The 20,032-nt window shown below is 27.4% G+C and overlaps 2 protein-coding genes and 1 non-coding gene across 3 annotated transcripts in view; 1 reads left to right on the forward strand and 2 right to left on the reverse strand.

Annotated features, from left to right (window-relative positions):
• LOC125834656 (photosystem I reaction center subunit psaK, chloroplastic) overlaps positions 1–9,389 on the reverse strand; it is a 204,598-nt gene extending 195,209 nt beyond the window's left edge. Inside the window, exon 1 of the mRNA XM_049513794.1 lies at positions 9,382–9,389. The gene's annotated coding sequence lies outside the window, so the exon portion shown is untranslated. The remainder of the gene's footprint in view (positions 1–9,381) is intronic.
• A 2-nt stretch (positions 9,390–9,391) lies between these two features.
• LOC125834644 (nudix hydrolase 8-like) overlaps positions 9,392–20,032 on the forward strand; it is a 117,596-nt gene continuing 106,955 nt past the window's right edge. Inside the window, exon 1 of the mRNA XM_049513776.1 lies at positions 9,392–9,397. The gene's annotated coding sequence lies outside the window, so the exon portion shown is untranslated. The remainder of the gene's footprint in view (positions 9,398–20,032) is intronic.
• TRNAW-CCA (transfer RNA tryptophan (anticodon CCA)) lies at positions 17,399–17,470 on the reverse strand. Its single transcript has one exon. It is a non-coding gene; the product is annotated as a tRNA-Trp (tRNA).

The following is a 20,032-nucleotide window of genomic DNA, read 5'->3' on the forward strand; positions in this document are numbered from 1 at the left end:
GAATAGGGAAGTTACAGCATGAGGTATGACCGCGGTTTAAACACGGTAAAATATTTTGAGTAATTACTCCCTCCGTCCCTTTTTAGTTGTCCACTTTAGAAATGACACACAGATTAAGGCAACAATGATTAGCACAGTGAAGTTACAATTTTACCCTTATGACAACTTTTCACTTCAAAATTACAACCACTTATTTGAATTAAAGTGAAATAAATTGGAGGGAAACAACATACACTTTTACAATTTTCAAGAAGTGTAAATAAGGGTATAATAGGAAAAAATTTGTTGTCCTTTCTTGATTTGTCAAAATAGACAACTAAATAGGGACAACTAAAAAAGGAAATATGGACAAGTAAATAGGGACGGAGGGAGTAGTTGAGTAAAAGGTTAAAAATAGACTTTTATGCTATTTTTAGATTAAAATTTGATTGGTAGCCCTTCGTTAGAAAGTTACATGGTATATTTAGGTAATACTAATTTTTTTTTATGATTGTATATTATATATTGACATTTATTGACTTCTTCATTGAATTTATTTCATTATATTTTAACGTCATTAGTGAAAAAAAATTCGTCATTATCTATTACTCCTTGTCTCTGATTATTTGTCCACTTTTGAATTGACATACATATTAAGAAAATAATGATTAATATTAGTGAGTTTACCATTTTACCTCTATTAATTATAAATTAGATGAATTAAAAACTTAAGATTTTCAAAAAGTTTTATCTTTTTTAAAGTAATTAATTGAGGATATAATATTTAAAAAAAATATTTGTCTTTTCTTGATTTGTCAAAATAGACAAGTAATTAAGAACAACTAAAAAAAATAAACAAATAAATAGAGACAGGGGAAACTTTCTACTCTAATCTTCGACCTTCTGCCTTCATATCTCTCTATTTTTAGAGTCACATTATTTTATTTAAGGTTAAAAGTACTTTTGATCCCTCACTTTTTAATTAATTTTAATATTTGATCAAGCATATTTGACCTTCAATTAAAAAACATGTGGTCTTAAGATTTCTTTTCTCGAAACCATAACACAAATTTATCATGATTATTAGTTGGTCCACCATTTAATTGCTTACTCCCTACTCATGTGTTATGGTAAGATTGTACATTGTTATTTTGCACTGGCGATAATATAATTTTTAAAATAGTATAAATATTTATACAAAATAAAAATACATTTAATTAATTGAATGTTAAATATGATTCGTCATATATCATAATTGAACAATAACGGATGTGGTGAGAGACCGACAATATTATAATACCTTTTATTTAATTTCCTTTTGTACGAAAGAAAGTAAGTTAGACTACCAAAGATGTGGAGTTGCGGATGGAGTTGCTTCTGCCTTAATCATATCTCTTAAGTTCAAGCCTTGAGTATGGAAAAATCTTTGATAGGGAGCGCGCCCACTGAATAGAGTCCAATGCGATCTGAATCCAAATTAATCAAGCTCCAACATGAAAACTAAATAAAAGATGAAAAATCGAAAAAAAGAAAAAAGAAAAATTAGGGAAACCTACTAAATTAGATCACTAGAAGGAATTATTTTTTCTACTAACGATTAAATAGATTCATACGTTAAAAAAATAAAATCAACATGTTTGATGTTTATTTTCCTTTTATAAAAAGAATTACTTAAATTTAGGAAAACTATCAGTAATTTTATATGATATAGTATCAACTATCTATCAAGTATAAAATCAATCAACATGTTTAATGTATAAGATTGTAAAATTGAATATCCAAGTTGATTATATATGTTAAAAAAGAAAATAAATTATGGACCCTATCTTCAATAATAACATTCCTAAAATATGTATCACAACATGTCCTTGTCTATCTAGAATCCATTTAAAACTTTTTTTGCAAAAATACTTTAGAATATATGCTATATATATATATAATGCAAAAGTAATTTTAAACTATAAAGGATCCACCACTAATTTTTCTACTCCAAAATAGGAAAAAATATATACTCATATTATACATACAATTTAAGAAATGTAGGATTATGCACCAATGCCAATATGATTATAACTTTATATATATATATATATATATATATATATATGATTATTTTTAATTAATAAAAGAACAAGTTCAATATTGTGTGGAATATTCGAGAAAAAGCCCAAAATAGTGTCTTATGCCCTTATCTCACATAGAGTTCGGGGGAGGACCAAAAGTGTATCAATATTGCAAACATGAGGGACTATTACTGCTTCAAGTGAGAATTTAAGGATGACTTTGAGTTTTAATCTAAAGATAAGGAATTATTTTTGACTTTTTCTCAAAATATTCCCCCGAAAGAATTAGATTAATTTAATCTTCGCTTAATCCGCTAGTCCTCTTGATTATATACTTATGTAATTTTTGCATTTTCAAACTATCATAGTAAATGAACAATCTCAATATCCTGCGGTATATTCCCCCTAGAGAGGTGTCAATTTGATTGACTAGTTAATCTTCACTCATTCGATGATTTTCTTGATTAAATATTAAGCTTGATACGTTTGAAGATGCGATATAAAATCATAATTTTAGGTTAGTATTTGGACATACGACTTGAGATTTAAGATTCTAAATGATTTTAATTTTTAAAAAATATAAAACTTGACTCATAAGTTTATATTTTGTAACAAAAATATCATGTTTAGTGTGAAGAGATTGTCTTATGATGCAAAAGGGTTGTAGAGTATTAAAGAAAAATCAGTTACTACTGTTGTTGACTAATAGATCTTACATAAAATTTTGTATATTTTAAAATTTGTAATCGCAAAAATTTATTTGTAAAAGGAATTAAGTATTTGTGATTTATAATTAGTGTGACGCCTTAGGATATCCTGATCATATCTTGTTTATGAATTTTGGTTTGTCAATTGTCATTTGGTAAGATTATATAGAATCGAAGAAATTTTGATAGTTTTCACAACTCGTGAGATTTTCATGTTTATGAGAAAAAATACAACTTAAAATATTCAAATTGTATATCCAAAAAAAAAATCAACTTCAAATCAAAATTCAATATCGCATATATTTAAAGGAACCCTAAATATTTGGATCTTAACTACATTTATACTTCCAACTATCCTAATAATAAAGGAACAATTTCATCAATATCACTTGGAATATGCTCTCTAGGGAAGTCAACTAGATTCGCTTAATTTTCACTTAATTCTATGGTCTTCTTGATTAATTAATTATTAAGAAAACATGTCTCAAATGATTTGTGTATGTGATTTTTGTACATCTAAAGAATCCAAGTAAATGAACAATATCAATATCCTGTAGAATATTCCCCTAGGGCGGTGAATTACCTTGAATTAATCTACACTTAATTTGATAATTTTCTTTATTAAATATTAAGTGATCAAGGTATCATTAATTAAATATGATTTTCACTATTGTAAATTAATAATTCTAGCAATTAGTCCAACAAGTCACATGTTTTGTTTGATCGAGTACGTAATGGAACAGCCTAGTGGACAATAATTACAATAACAAAATGTTTAACGTAATTTCATAAGTGAGGTTCGAGAGAATAAGATGTATGCTGATTTTAGGATCTTTACGTGATAGAGAGATCGTTTTTGATAAAATTTTAGCTCAAAAGAAATGTTTTTAGAAGCAATATGGCAAGAAAAAAAATGGCAATAAAATAGCAAAAAACAAATCAATTGAAGCAAAAAAGGTGCTAATTGGTAATACAGATTGAAGAATAAGAGACTACGTCAGTCACATGACTACTAATAATACAGAGAAGCGGAGAGGAGTAGGCAAGCTCCTCTACCTCTCTTTATAATAAAGTGCGACAATACTCGATTACCTACGAAATTTTTATGAGTATTCTAATCCTCGACAACAATATTTTTCTTTTGAAGTTATTTTTCAATTAGATATTATTTATTTACTTATTTATATTCTCGTTAAATGTATGCCACAAGTCAAAGAATTAAGAAATTAGACGTACATATGCCCTTGTTTAATCTTCTTACACTTGTGCATTATCCATGATGCCTTTGTTCTTTTCTTAATTAATAAATTAATAAATAAATAAAAATCTCAAGTTTGTGATTATCAAAATAGGAGAGAGAAAATTAAGGATTTAGAATAATAATAACATTAATTATGATAGATAAAAAAAAAATATACTACCAATTTTGTTTGGATAATGATTAATGTTGTATCATACCATAAATAAAAGATATATATAATGATACCAATTAATTTAATTAGTTATGACGAAAAATAAAATACTAATTTTGTTTGGTTCGTGATTAGTTCTTTGACATACCATAATTAAAAAATATATAGAATGATACCAATTAATTTAATTAGTTATGAAGAAAAATAAAATACTAATTTTGTTTGGATCGTGATTAGTTCTTTGTATTATACCATGATTAAATTATATAATAGTACCAATTATTTAATTAGTCTCTAATTTGAACCACTACACTCTTATATAGATTATTAAAATACTTTCAAGACTTCATGTTCTATATATATATATATATATATATATATATAATTGATTTGTTGGAAACATAGCATTGTTAAAAGTGTCTAATTAATAAAGTTTTTTATTATCTCTAATTAAGAAAGGATTAGCATATTATTAAACTAGTTTAATTTTTTGTATTAATGCATGGATACGTGGAAAAATATTAAGTGGTTTAAAAATATAAATTCTTGACTAAATCAAATTTTATTCGAAACAGATGAATTCTATGCACTACGACATAAAAGTTATTTTTCACAATCATATCACTTAATTACTAAACTTCATTAATATCGAGTAATAACTTATGACTACAAAAAAATAGAAACTAGCAATGGACAACTTATGTTACTAAACAAACAAAATCTATTGTTAATTCTATATCTAACGATGAATCATAAAAAAGATGTTAGCTATATGTATCTAGTGATATATAGTTTAACGATAAATTTTATAGCTATATGTTTTTCTTCTCGTAGAATATGCGTATAATATACTCTATTCGTTTATTTTTATTTGTCACTATTTGACTTGACACACCCGTTAAGGAAATACTTATTGAGATAGATAGTTTACCACACTATCCCTATTAATTGATTTTTGGTATTATGTCTTGGAAAATGATTTGGAAAAAAAATTATTTAATGCTAAAGATAAACATGGAAAAAAATAATTATGTTTTCTTGATATGTCAAAAGTGACAAGTAAAAATGAAAATTTATTTTAGGGACAGTAACGTAAAAATAAACGGAGGGAGTATTAAACTAGTATGATACTTAGTATAAAAAAATCTATACATCATCCAAATAAATAACTTAATTTAATTTGAAAATTATAAGCACGTAGGCTTCTTATTAAATCCATTTTGAAAATTATAAGTACATAAGCTATTCTCTACGAATATTAATTTATGGTTGGCTTTTCAATAAGATGAAAAGTCGATAACTCTTTTTTTTTTCTAAATTAAATTAAATTTACTAATTTAAAATATTTAATGATCGTGTGTTGAGGGACAAATACAACTTATCTGATATGGGAAATTAGGTATTTTAAAATGAAAATATATTATTTTCTTTTCTTTTCTTTTTTCATTTGACTTTTTCTTATATAACTGGCAACTATTTTTAAAAAAATAATCAAATCAGTAAACAACATTATCTCAATTATGTTCGTAGATATGATAATAGATATATAAAATTAAGTTCACATTAATTACATGAAAAAATTCTACAGAGTGACTAGTGGTACCCTATACTAGAAGCATTACAACAATTATTTTGACTTCATATTTTAGTTTATGTGAAAGTCAAATCCAACTTTTGTTTGAAAAATACATTAATACTTAATAGACATCTATATGAATTGTGATGGGATTTATTCGAAGTTCTTCATTCCTAATAAAAAATCGTTAAGTTCGAGATCTTGAGAATGAAAAAAAAAAAATTTAAAAGTTCTGCTCTTAGACATGAACTCTGCAATGAAAAAAATTGTATTTAATCGAGTCCTAATCAAACACAAGAAGGAAAATCTATGTCAATAGACAAAGAAATATTTTTAATAAATAAATTTATTATTTCATTTCGTTCATTTATTTAAAATTATATAAGTCAACCTGAATGGATAATAATTCATAATAATAATGTCCAATAATGTGTCGGCAGTTGGAGAAAAAGGACATAAAGGCATAAAATTCAACGTCCAAATTCAAGAAATACATGTGGTGATTTTTATTAATTATGGATTTAATTTATCTATATAAATAATTTGCTAAAAATTTAATTTAATCGAATTATAACAAGTTATGATCGTATTTTTAAGGTTATCATATCAGACTTGATATAAAAAATTAAGTCTATTATTATAAGTCTAATTTACGTGATAGAGTAATACATATTTACTTGTCAGTGCATAAAACATAAACTCATTAAGAATGTACTATATTATAAATTGTATAATTTTAGTTGTTAATTAGTCAACTAAGTATAGTGATCATCTTCCTAGTTTCTTCTAATTAGTTCTTCTTTAAACTTTTTTAATGCTTGTGTTTGAAGGCTTTGGAAAACACTAATAACTTCTATGCACTTTTATTAGTTTAATTAATTTGGATTTGCAATATAATTTTTTTTAATGATTACTTTTAGAACAAAATGCCTTTGTCGGTTTGAGATTACGGCGTAATCTAGATAGATTAGCGATTATACTAATAATGTATCTTGTGATGTGAGGAACAATAATTTAATTTTATTCTAATATTAGAGAAATTAATATTTTTTTTATAATACAAGGTTAATCTCTAGACAGGTCAATATAACCACTACAATAACATATCGATGAAGTTATTATCAGCAATAAGACCTTCGACTAAAAATGCCTATACAATTGAAGGTCAAGGATTTTGGATTGAAGGTTATTACAAGGTAGTCGAACATTATCTAGTTTCATTCACAATCTCCGAATATCATTATTATTACTCACTTACTATTGTATTTTTCTATTTTAGTATAGTACCTGTTGTTTCATTATATTTGTTATAGTTATCATATTTTTGTTGTTGCTAGCCATTGTTTTCTTCTTCATTGTTTTCAACATATTTTTTTTGTTGCTATATATTCGTTTTATACACTTTTTTGTATGTTTTGCTTGAATTGTCGATGGTCTATTATAAACAACATTTTTACCTTCTCAAGGTATAAGATAATTGGTACACACTATCTTCTCCAATCCAACTTGTGAAAGTAGACTGAATATATCTTATTATTATTGTTATCGTATATATCATTAGTGCATAAAACTTAAAATTTATAGATAACGATAGATTTAATAATACGTGTAGAAGTGAAAAATAGACATGGTCAACACAGGTTGATCGTTATTACAAGTAGTTTGACAAATCATGCATTACCTTTAAGAGACAAGAGAGGATACTGGGAAATTCCTAGCAACTAGCTAGCTATTGATGTGGTCCAATTGTTAGATATTTTGAATATTTTTCTTCTTAATATATGAAATTGATGTTTAGACATGAATTGATTATGATTGAGGTTTTAGACGATTGTTAGATATTTTGAATGTTTTACTTTTTAATATATGAAATTGATGTTTAGACATGATTTGATTTTGGCTGACGTTTAGAAAATTATTAGATATTAAAATATACGCAAGATTAACTCATCTAATAGATGAAACTGTTTGAAAGAATATGTACGTTTCTATTTACTTGAAGATCAACATATATAGTTAGGTAAGTTAAACACAATGCATTTATTCAAAATATCATGTTGAAGTCTTATTATATTTTAGGCATTTATTACAAACTTCATAGTCATTCACCATTTTCATTGGAGTAAATTAAAGTAATTAATTGGTAGGTATTTTCGTAGTCAAAGATTCTATAAAAAACAATCACTTACTTTCACGAGGTAAGAATAAGGTGTTAGCATAATATTTTACTCTTCTCAAATTTTGAATGTGAAATTACACTGAATATGTTCCTGTTATTGATATTTAATGAGTAGATATAATAATGAAGTAGGGTTTCTCATTGGCATAGCCCATCTTAGGCGAAGAATAGTTCGATGCATATCTTTTACTGAAAAACTATGATGTACATATATAGGTTAAATGTTAGTAACTGACTCCGTCATTAATTACACATGAGTGGATTTGTAAAACCTTTTGACTATGGTTATAGCAGTCTCTTTAGCATGTCTGCTGGTGTGCTTGATTTTTATTAGTCATGTCCGAATTCAACGGGAGAAATATGCTCTCTTTTTACTTATTTATTAAAAAAAACTTATATAAAATATATTAGCTCGACTAATTTAAATTTATAGAATTATAGGAATAATGCACATTGACAATATTTTGGTCTTGTATTTGAAAAATAAACAATATCGAGGCATTTCAAATAAGGATAACTGTTGAAATATTTTGAATTAAATTTTAATTTCGCTCAAAGTATATAACTATTTTCCTAATTTCAAATTATACTCAAATTTTACAAGTAAAACTTTATGACATTTGATTTCATGGTAATGTTCTAGAATTTTACGTTTGAAATTTAAATTAAAGTAATTAATAGTTAATCAACTATATCATTGCATGTGCTTTAGATTTATGCACTTTACTTTCTTTTGGATTTTCCTACTGATTTTTTTAAGGATTACTTTGAAAATAAAATGCCTTTGTCGGTTTGAGATTACGGCGTAATTTCGAATTCAGATAACAAATTTTATCAAATTTAAATTCTTCTCTTCTTGACACGTGGAATATTTGATGTTTAGTCCATATATAGGTAGGAATTTTCACTCTATTATTCAATTGCTATCTAACAATTGTCCTTTTATATATATATATATATATATAGTTATGAATTAGTTTAAGTTACATGTGTTACTCAACTTAACACGATTTTTAGATGAACTAAATCGAACATATTAAGATAGATCGAATTTATGATTAAATGAGGTCTGAAAAAAATAAAATATACATAAATTTTCTTTATATTTTTATGAAATAAAAATATTACTTTTGATAGATCCTAGTACATATGTCCTTTTCCATTGTTGTTGGAATAAAGTAACTAGTAGATTATTTTGTGTTCACATGTGAATATGCATTTGTAAAACATGCATTTTGACTCTTCCATAATAATTCCAAATATTGACCATGACCATATATTCATTTCCATGCAATTTCTGTGAGTATTATTTAGCATGTCTATTTTTATATGAGTTTATTTTTTATATATCGACGGTATAAACAAAGTAATTTTACGTTACTTATAGAATGTAAAAAGGAACTTAGAGTATGAAATTAAGAATGACAATGTTTAAAATTGATTGGTTTTCATTAGAATCAGCGACAAACTCAAGATTTTAAAATAGCAAAGGAGTTGTATCTATTACTACAAAATGTTGGATTTTTTGTACGAGAAAATTGGAGTGATAATCAAATTTAAATCTGAATACTAAGTACAATTATGTTCTGCTCGCACCTTATATGAACAAGCGTAGCTACCCAACTTTTTTCGAGGTTTATGGGGTTTGATGACCATTTTGTCATGCATGTAGGTTCGCCTCTAATTACATGTGACTGCTAATATATTATATATAATAGATCGCAATTGATTACCAAAAGAATAAAGAAGGCAACGACTCGTAGTTACAACATGTTAAATTATATTGATAATGCAAAAAAAAATAATTTAAATGCTTAACATCAATAAATAACATATATTCAGTGTAATTATTATAAATAAAATATATAGAGACACTATTAGTTAGGTAAACATATAATGCATTTTATCCAATGCCTATCTAGCTAATAATAGTTGTTAAAGTATTTTGTCAATAATTCTTCTATGTGCTTTGTCACCTCTAACATAGAAAATATTGCTTGTGATATATCCTTAATTAAGGAAATATGAATATGGAGTCTTTTTCTTCTTTAGACAGGTATATTGTACTCGTTTTAATTTGTTTGACTAATTTTTCTTTTTAATCTGTTCTTAAAAAATGATTCTTTCAATTTTTTGAAATTATTTTTTAATATTAATTTTCTACGTGACATATTTAAAATTATAAAACTAAAAAATATACTGGTACATTCAAAAATTATATTTCTTTAAAATGTCATATTAAAATAAGTTAAACAAATTGAAATGAAACGACATAACAAAAGGAATCACATGTCTTTTCCCATTACTAAAGAAATTGGAGAAAACTCATTAGTAGGTAGTAAAAGTAGGTTTTATATGTCTCATATTTGAATGCATAGTAAAACAATGCATTTTTATGTAGTGGTCGTTTATGGTTTAAGTTAAATTTGAATGGATTAAAATTAGATTAGCAAATGAATGTTTGTCTAAAAATTATTTAAGCTAAAATGAATATAACTTATTCAAATTCATATAAAAGAATCACACTAATAATCCTCAACAAAGGCGATTCAATTATTAAAATTCAAATTAGAAGACTTCTAATAAAAAATAATATTTTTTATGTTATATTTGCCACCTCCAAATTTGATTATTAATCTTTGAAAAAAAAAGATAATTTTATTGAAGTCTCATTAATTCTATTTTAGGCATTTGAAAATTTCATAGAAGTAGAACAATCACATGTTCTTTACCATTCTGTTTTGAGTAAAGTTAGGTTTTTATCTTCACATGTGAATGCATTTGTATAACTTTTTGACTCGATTTACACCTCAATAATAAGTTGGACTATATGTGTATATATGTTATCTATTGGAAACAATTTTTTAATCTAATTTAGTATTGAGATATGTTTTAATACAAAGAAAGTGACAAGTTAGATAAATAAAGAAAATAACGGATAGTTAAAATATAAAATTCACGAAAAAAATACTTTAGATATGTTTTACTATTAATTAACTCTTGATAATACGAATATCTATATTATCCATCTGAATATCTATTTTTAGTGGATAATATCCATATTAATCTGATGTATTTTTAAATTATCAGTTATACAACTCATATTTAATCAATCAAATTGGATAATTACTTCTTCATCTTCTATCATTTTGCCAACCTCAATGATGGGCAAGATGAGTTGATTACTTCATTTATCTAAACATAAGAAAGTCGTGAAATACATACAATTTTTTTTATAGATCGGAGCGACTTTCTTGAAAATCAATTTTTGGATAATATCAATATCAATTGAATTGGTTATATTTAAAAAAAATAACTTAAATAAAATTTAATGTAAACAAACGTTACAAGAAACATCCACGAGTACACTTTTTTGAGTTGGGACATTTAAATAGTTTTATTTTACGATTAAAATAATTAAATGAAAGATTTAAATAGTTGTATAGATACTTTTTCTTTTCTATCAACGTGGCAATCTAATATTGATGAATTTTATTATGCTTTCTTTTTCACACGGAGAGGATAGGAGGAGATGACACCTATCTTATTTTCAAAGGTGAATCTAGAAGTTCCATAATAAATTCGTTGTAAAATCAATAATTTTTATTTAATCAGACTATCGTGCTAATGCTAATGAGGAATTAATGTTGAGACTATTTGGTGGACTAAATTAAAGTATATTGCATTTATAGTGAAAGGTAAAAAAAAATACTTAAAAGTATTTCGATATTTTGAGTTTCATATCTAATTAGCAGGTGTAAATTTTCTAACTGAATTATCATTAAATATTTATTGAATAACATTTGAACTGTTAGTTCACTTTCTTACATGAAATATCATCATTATTTCAATAGAATAAGTAAATAACTGATAGTTCAAATACGGTTTGATAAGCATTTTGTGATAGTTCAAGTTAAAAATTCACACATCTAACAATTCAAATATGAAATCAGAAAATTGTATAGCTAACATATTTAATTTTTGAGTTTTGACCCTTAACTTCATATATGTTTATATATATTTGAGTCTAAATACAATTACTATAAAATTGATGATTTGAGTACTGTTATATAAACACATAATCTTTATTTTCTCCTCCTAAATTGAAAAACAAAAACTAACTATATCTATTCAACCAAAGATTTTTATACCTTTTGACTTTCAAATATACAAAAAAAAAAACAAAAAACAAAAAACAGACACGTATTCTAACAGCCACCCAACGATCTTGAATTTGGTCAAAACAAACGGTTAATTAAAGTCTAATGTAGGTCTTATATATATAGAGAGAGATAGGTATATTTTGATTCTTCTAATGACTTCAAAAGCTTATGGTCAACAAAATGAACATGTTCAAATAAAATGAGCAAATGAACGATGTAAAAGTTCTCAACAAAAAGCTACTTTTACACAAATTCGAATATAATCAGATTTCAAATAAATATAAAGTATTTATTTAACATATATATGTATAAATAATAAGAATGAGTAATTTCTTATTTTTATTTTTCCTGATAGTTAATAAGCAAGTAAAAATATATTATCGATTCAATAAATATTTTTATATAGAATTTTATGAAAAAATATTGTGAGGATGAGATATGAAGGGCGAAAGGGTGGGTGAGTTGTTGGAGGGCCGGGAGACAACATCATGAAATATTACTTACTCCCTCTGTCCCATTTTATGTGGCACTTTTCGAATTTTGAGGTTCAAACAAATCTATCTTTTACCGTAATTTTTTCATAGATTTTTTAAACATTTTGAATTATAAATTATTGTGAATTATAGTACTTTTTACGTAGTTTACAAATATATAAATTTCATTTTAAAAAAAAATTGAAGATTCTATGCGCAAATTCCCGGTCAAACTTAAACTGTTTGACTCTCGAAAAACGAAAAATGCCACATAAATTGGGACAAAGAAAGTATTATACTTGTTTCTTACTTTCATAAAAAAGTTATTTTTCTAAAAAAATATGTAGAATAATGTTTTGACTAATATAATATGAAAAATATTTTTATTTTCTTAACACAACCTCATATTCTAGAATTTTACCAAAAATTAAAAGGGAAAGGTGGTAGGCTAAAAATTATTCTAGTTATCTCAATTTACGTGATACATTATTTATTGGAAAATTACAGAAATCCCACCTTTTAGTGTACTTATTACCATTATCCCCTATAAGTTTTACAAATCTCCAAAATCCCTCATTTTCGCGCATCAGATTAATGTATCAGCGCTTATATTATTGTATCTCGCTCATCAGATTAGTGTATCATGTAGCGTGTCTCGCGCATCAGATTAATGTATCAGCGTTTATATTATTGTATCTCGCGCATCAGATTAGTGTATCATGTATAAAATGTACATCAGATTAGTGTATCATGTATAAAATGTAATGTATCTTACTTAACAATTAATGTATCTCGCGCATCAGATTAATGTATCAGCGCTTATATTATTGTATCCGTTTGAGGAATTTCTGTGATTACAAACTTTTAAGGGATATATTGTAATTTTACCTTAAAGGTATGTGATTTTTGTAATTTGCCCTTATTTATTTATGAGTAAATGGGCTTGGGCCATAAGTTAATGCTTGGGCCTTTTTCATTTTGGCCCAGTCATCAAACATTTATCACGGGCAGCAGTTAAAATATGAAAAATATATGTATAATTTATATAAATTTCATAGTACTAAGAGTTACTTACACTATTTTCATATTCTTTTTAATATTATAATTTATTTATTTTTATGAATTTCGCATACATCACTAGACTTCTGAATACATCAGCAGACATCTAGATACATAGGGGAGGGATGCATCCGAGAAGTGAGGGATGTATCAGAGAGGGGATAGGTCATCCAAATACATAGGGGAGGGATGTATCCAAGAGGAGGATATGGATGTATCAATGAGAGGGGAGTAATGTGTCCGAAAGGGGATCTTTGAAGTTTTTTAAATAGCAGGGAATTTTAAAGATTCTGATAAAATAAGATGTATATTTAGGTAATTTTTCCAAAATCTACATTTTCCGTATTTTTTTAGGACACCCCCAAAAGTTAATTATCCCTTAATGTTTTATATGCCAATTAATCTCAAGTCAAAGAATATGCAAAATTAAAATAAGAAAACAGATTAAGATCTGGGCTTCATGTTCAATCTGAACCCAACAAGTAACAGCCCAATTACTCCAAAATAAAGGCCCACGATCGACATAGAAATAATCCATGTGATAAGTCATGCTTTGGGTTTACTTTCTTTTACGAGGAACTTTTGCAAATAACCACTATAATAAACTCAATTTTACTTTATAGCTATAATTTACATATTTACGGGCTGTAGCTACACTGTATCTACAGTTTAAGCTGCCCCGTTTGAATAATTTTGCGGATTTGTATAATTCTACAGGTTTGTACAATTCACAGGTACATTTGTATAATTCAATTATTTTTGTATGAACTCGAAATAAAGAATTTATACAATTACAAACATCAGAAGTGTAAGCATTTATACAAATTATATTATACAAATTTTGAATTATACAAAAGTTATACAAATTTCAAATTATACAAATGTGTGAATTATACAAAACTAAAAAGTTGAACCGCGTAATTATAGCTAAAAGTAGGTCGCGAATTGTAATTAACGCAAACTATAGCTACGTTAACAAATTAACTAATATATATTTGCTTATACGCTTAATTTTCTCTTCTTTTAATTGAATTTTGTGACATTTTGGTTCGAAAATCATTATTAAAATAAATAGAATTTAGCGGTGGAAATTTTTTGTTAATCTTATTTAGCGATGATTTTTTTTTAGCTATAAGCAAATTAGTATTGTAATTCTTAACTAATTTATTTCTACCACATATTCAAAAATTAGAAACACACTCTTGTTTAACATTGTTTCATAGTTAACTAAGAAGTCGATTGATTGACTTGGAAAGGAAAGGAAATTCAGGATTAAAAACAAAAGAGATAGGAATAAATTGAATATATAAGTTTGTAGAATTAGAAAGTATGTATTTTAGAGAGATGTTTAGATATGCGTCCTCAAATATTCAAAAGTCTTAGGAGTATTTATTTTTCTTAAATTTTAAAATTTGACGTTAAGTTAAAATCAAACAAATAAATTAAAACAAAAAAATATCCTGTCATAATTTTTTTTTAAAATTTATTAAAAATAGAAATAAAAGTAACATTAGAAATATGTTATGTCCTACAAAGTGTTTGGCACGCCGCTCATAGTGTTGGCCCACCATCTTTGAAAGGACAAGTTATTCAAAATATTACAAGGTAAACACATGAAATTAATCGAATTTAATATTTGATATACTTATGTAAAATTAAATTTGATCCATGTAATATAGTTTTTTGACAAAGAGTATTCTGATTCCCTACTCTTTTTTTTTTAGCAATTACATGATTTGATAATATAAATATTCTTTTACATGATCAACTTATAAGATTGAATCCAACTATATAAAAAAAAAAAAGGTAGATTTTAGACATCTATGGTTGTGGAATAGAGTGTGGAAAGTGCAAAATAGGAAAAACCATGAGCTTTGTTAATGGCTATGCTTGTGGTTTTAACTTAGGTGATAAATTTAATTGTCCAAGAAAACAATTTTTATAGTAAATGAATGTGTTGTGTGTTTAGCATGAAAAATCCAATCTACTACTCATGATAATTATAAGGGAAAAGGGTTTGAAAAATTGTTGTTACGATATCAAACTTTATGGAGAACCTTTTACCTCCTACACTATTTAATAGTGTATTTTAATGGTATATATGTGTCCATGTGGACAAGTTACTTTTTATAATGATGTAATATTTATGATGTCCACGTGGACACATATATACCTTTAAAATACACTATTTAATAGTGCAGGGGGGTAAAAGGTCCTTTCCAAAGTTCGGTATCGTTGCAACAATTTCGGTCATAGTTCAAATATATTTCAGACTGTTTTCCCTAATTATAATAACGTGCTGTTAACAAATGAAAATATCAGAAATGGACAAAAGTTCTTGATTTTACATTTTACTTAGGAAGTCAATATTGGAACTCAAATAATTGGAATATCATATGACAAGCCTTTGGATCACATCAAGTGAAAGTAGGACACAATTTCGGTCATAGTTCTAATATATTTCAGACCGTTTTCCCTAATTATAATAATGTGCTGTTAACAAATGAAAATATCAGAAATGGACAAAAGTTCTTGATTTTACATTTTACTTGGAAGTCAATATTGGAACTCAAATAATTGGAATATCATATGACAAGCCTTTGGATCACATCAAGTGAAAGTAGGACAAAGTTTTGGGGGCCTAGTTGAAATTTCCATTTTAAACTTCAATAGGTATTTTTGAGAAAATTATGATTGAGTGATGACACCTCATATGTGATATATATATATATATATATATATATATAATGAAGCAAAAGGTAATAATAAAAATGAAGAGTAAGATACTCGAGAATACTAAATAATGCTACTAAATAAGGAGAAGATGAGAAGAGGACCCTAGCTCTAGCCCTATCCCTTGTCTTTTCCAAATAAAAATACAACAAGACTCAATTACTTGTACCATTCTATCCTAATTCTCGACATCTAAATATTTTTATTTAGGGTCATGTCCTTGGTAAGTTAAAGATATGTCATGTCTTATCTAATCGATCACCTCTTCGTAGTTCTTTTTTGGTCTACCTCTATCTCTCTTCGAATTTGTTATAGGCTTATAGTCAACCTCTTACATCTCCATATTGATGGATCCTTATCCTCTCTTCGCACGCCCGAACTATTTGAGTCTCGCTTTTTTCATCTTGTCTGGTTGGACATCTATGGTAATTAATGGTAACATTGATTATCATAGATGGTCGATATACTTTTGTAATCTCCGATCATCAACCAAATCCATACCATTATTGTAGAAAGACAATGTCACAAAGACCACTTCCACCTTGTCGTGTATAACTTTGTTCTTAATCCTATGATCTTTCCTAATAGGCTCACACACCAATATGAACATTCTCATTTCTTCTACCCTCTTCATCTTCTAAATATGCATGTGCGTTCTTTATTAGACAACACTCTAATTATACATCAAAGTAGATCTAATCACTACTCTATAGAATTTATCTTTAAACCTTGGTGACACATTCTTATCACACAATATCCCGACGCAAGCCTCCAATAATTCATTAATCTCCTTATGTTCTAAGATTATAACTCACGATACTTGAACTACCTCTCTTAAATATAACTTGTGTATTAATCTCACTTTCACTTATAGGATAGTCAATTTCAAAATTTAAATTTATAAGCATTAATCTCCTAATGTTTTAAGATTATATATTCAAGATACTTGAACTACCTCTCTTAATACATATTAATCTCACTTTCACTTATAAGATAGTTAATTTCAAAATTAAAAAAATAAAAATAAAAAGAAGGATCCACTAAACCGGGGGATTGAACCCGACGTGAATCGAACACGCAACCTTCTGATCTGGAGTCAGACGCGCTACCATTGCGCCACGGATCCGTTGGTGATACCCAATTCACTAATTTGATTCTTTATGAAATCTTACAAATTATTTGATGTGTTTTATTTAAAGTCAAATTTAAATAAACTATCAAACCAATGTTAGAAAATTAGAGAAATCCCATAACTTCAAATAAAAGTAATCTCTTTTAATTTAAACTAAAAATATTTGATAACATCCAAAAATGAATATTTTGATAGTAAAAGTTGATAAACTCAAAAAGATATATTTAAAAGCAATCTTGTGACTGTAAGTTAAATTTCTTAATAGAAAGTATTTTACTTGATTACTATATAAATTTAAATTAATCAGATTAATAAATCTCTTATACCAAAATTGTTTTTTTTTTAAAAAAAAGAAAGTCTATGAAATTAGGTGTGGTGTTTCATTCATGAAATATTGTTCATTCTTGAACTTGTTTGTTAATAAAATCAATCTGACACTGTTTCCACACCATTATTTTGTTTTTTTTTTCATTCGATTCACGTAGTCATACTGACTCGAATTAAATCAGAGTCATTTAAGGAGAAAACACTTTTTAATAAATAAATTATTTACTCACAAAATTCAAATCTAAAAATTTCTTATTAAAGATTTCCTATAAAAAATAGAAAAATCGTATTCATTTCGGTTTTCATCGAATTGCAAGTAAGGTCCATGTGGAGATTAATTTGTTTTCTTCTTTTTCTAAAAAAATACATTTTAAAAATAATATTTTAGTTATAGAACTTCCACTTTTTTAACAACATACTTAGTGTAATTTCGTTAGTGAGGTCCAAGGAGGACACACCATACACATATCTTACTTCTATCTCATAGAAATAAAAATGTTGTTTTGATAGACCCTCAACTTATATAAAGTCTGTCATACAGTTGAAAACTGGGATACATACATGAAAAAATAACAACAACACGATAATGTGAAATGAAGACTATTACATAACAAATAGGAAAAAGAACAATAACGACAACAAAATAATGGAATAATCAAAGCACAAAAAAAACCAATAATAGCCAAAATTCAAAATCAGAAACTACGAGAATAATGCTAATATTACTAATATAAAGGAAAGTCCAAGTATGACCACCAAACGTATTTCGTAGCGGAGCGAGAGAATGCTCAACTATTAACTAAACTTCTATTTTAATTCAAGATCTCCAAACTCCCTTATCTAAAGTCATATCCTCAATAAAATCAAAATATGTTATATCTTGTCCATCACTTCCACCCATTATTTCTTCGATCGTCCTCTACTTCAACTCGTTTTTTCCACTCAACGTTACGTATTTATGTTTGAATTTCTAATAAATATCTAAAAAGCATTTACTATTATAATTTGTTATTTTCAAAATTCAAACTCGAAAACTCTAAATTAGTATATTTTTTCTTATTTCACCACTTAAAAGTAGCATATGATGTGGTGAAGTGTAATGGTGGTGAAGTGGTGGAGTAGGTGTGGACACAATGAATTATGAGATGTGGGAAATTTTGGTCAATGAAGCCACCCATCTTATTGGTTGGTACCTTCATTTGCCCACCATACTATATCATATACTAGAGTGATATTGGACATTTCACTAAGCTATCTGTCATGGCCTCGTGGGCTTGTTTTTAATGACACACAACAATTGCTAGACCCCCTACCCCCTCAAACCACTAGGGGTAAGGGTATGGTGGGGATGGGTCACTAAAATATCTAGAAAAGTGAGTAGGGGTGGTGGTGGTGGATTAGTGGAGTAGGTGTAGGATGTGCATGTTAGCATTATCAAAGTCACTATCTCTCTCCCCATTATCCTTTTGTGTGTCATCATTCATCATTCATCATAATCCCCCCACCCACTATTTACTAAACAACTTGCCAAAATTCAATGTCCACCCCCCTACCTCTCAACATCATCATTCAACTACCTCAACCTTCACCACTACCACCTCATCACATTTGCTATCTTGCGCCTCTACCCCCCCCCCCCCCCTCCCCCACGTCTCAACATCATCATCATACAAGTACAACAACCTCAACCACCCCTTAACTTTTGCTATCTTGCGCCTCTCTAGCACTACCCATTTCCCCACCTTATTTCCTACTCATTCAACATCATCATACATTAACCTCTACCACCTCATCTTTATTCATCAGTGGATGGATAACATGTGAATATTTTTATACTATCCCTTATCAATCTTGATCTTCAAACGACGTTAGGTTAATCAAAAGATTATTTACCCATTATTCACACCATCTATTATGTCTCAACATCAACCACCCTACCACCTTTGCTATCTTGAGCCTCTCTAACACTACCCATTACCCACCTTATTTTCCTACTCATTTTGTATCTCCCTCAACATCATCATCATCATCATCATCATCATACAACCTCCACCACCTCATCACATTTGCTATCTTGCGCCTCTAACCTATCCCCCCAACCCCTACCATTCACACCACCCTTTATGTCTCAACATCAATCATACAACAACCTCAACCAACCCCACCACCTATGCTATCTTGCACCTCTCTAGCACTACTCACCCATTCCCCACCCACCATCACCACTCA

This window comes from Solanum verrucosum, unplaced genomic scaffold, assembly GCF_900185275.1.
Source record: "Solanum verrucosum unplaced genomic scaffold, falcon-dt-bn FXZP01000149.1, whole genome shotgun sequence".
Classification (NCBI taxonomy): Eukaryota; Viridiplantae; Streptophyta; class Magnoliopsida; order Solanales; family Solanaceae; genus Solanum; species Solanum verrucosum.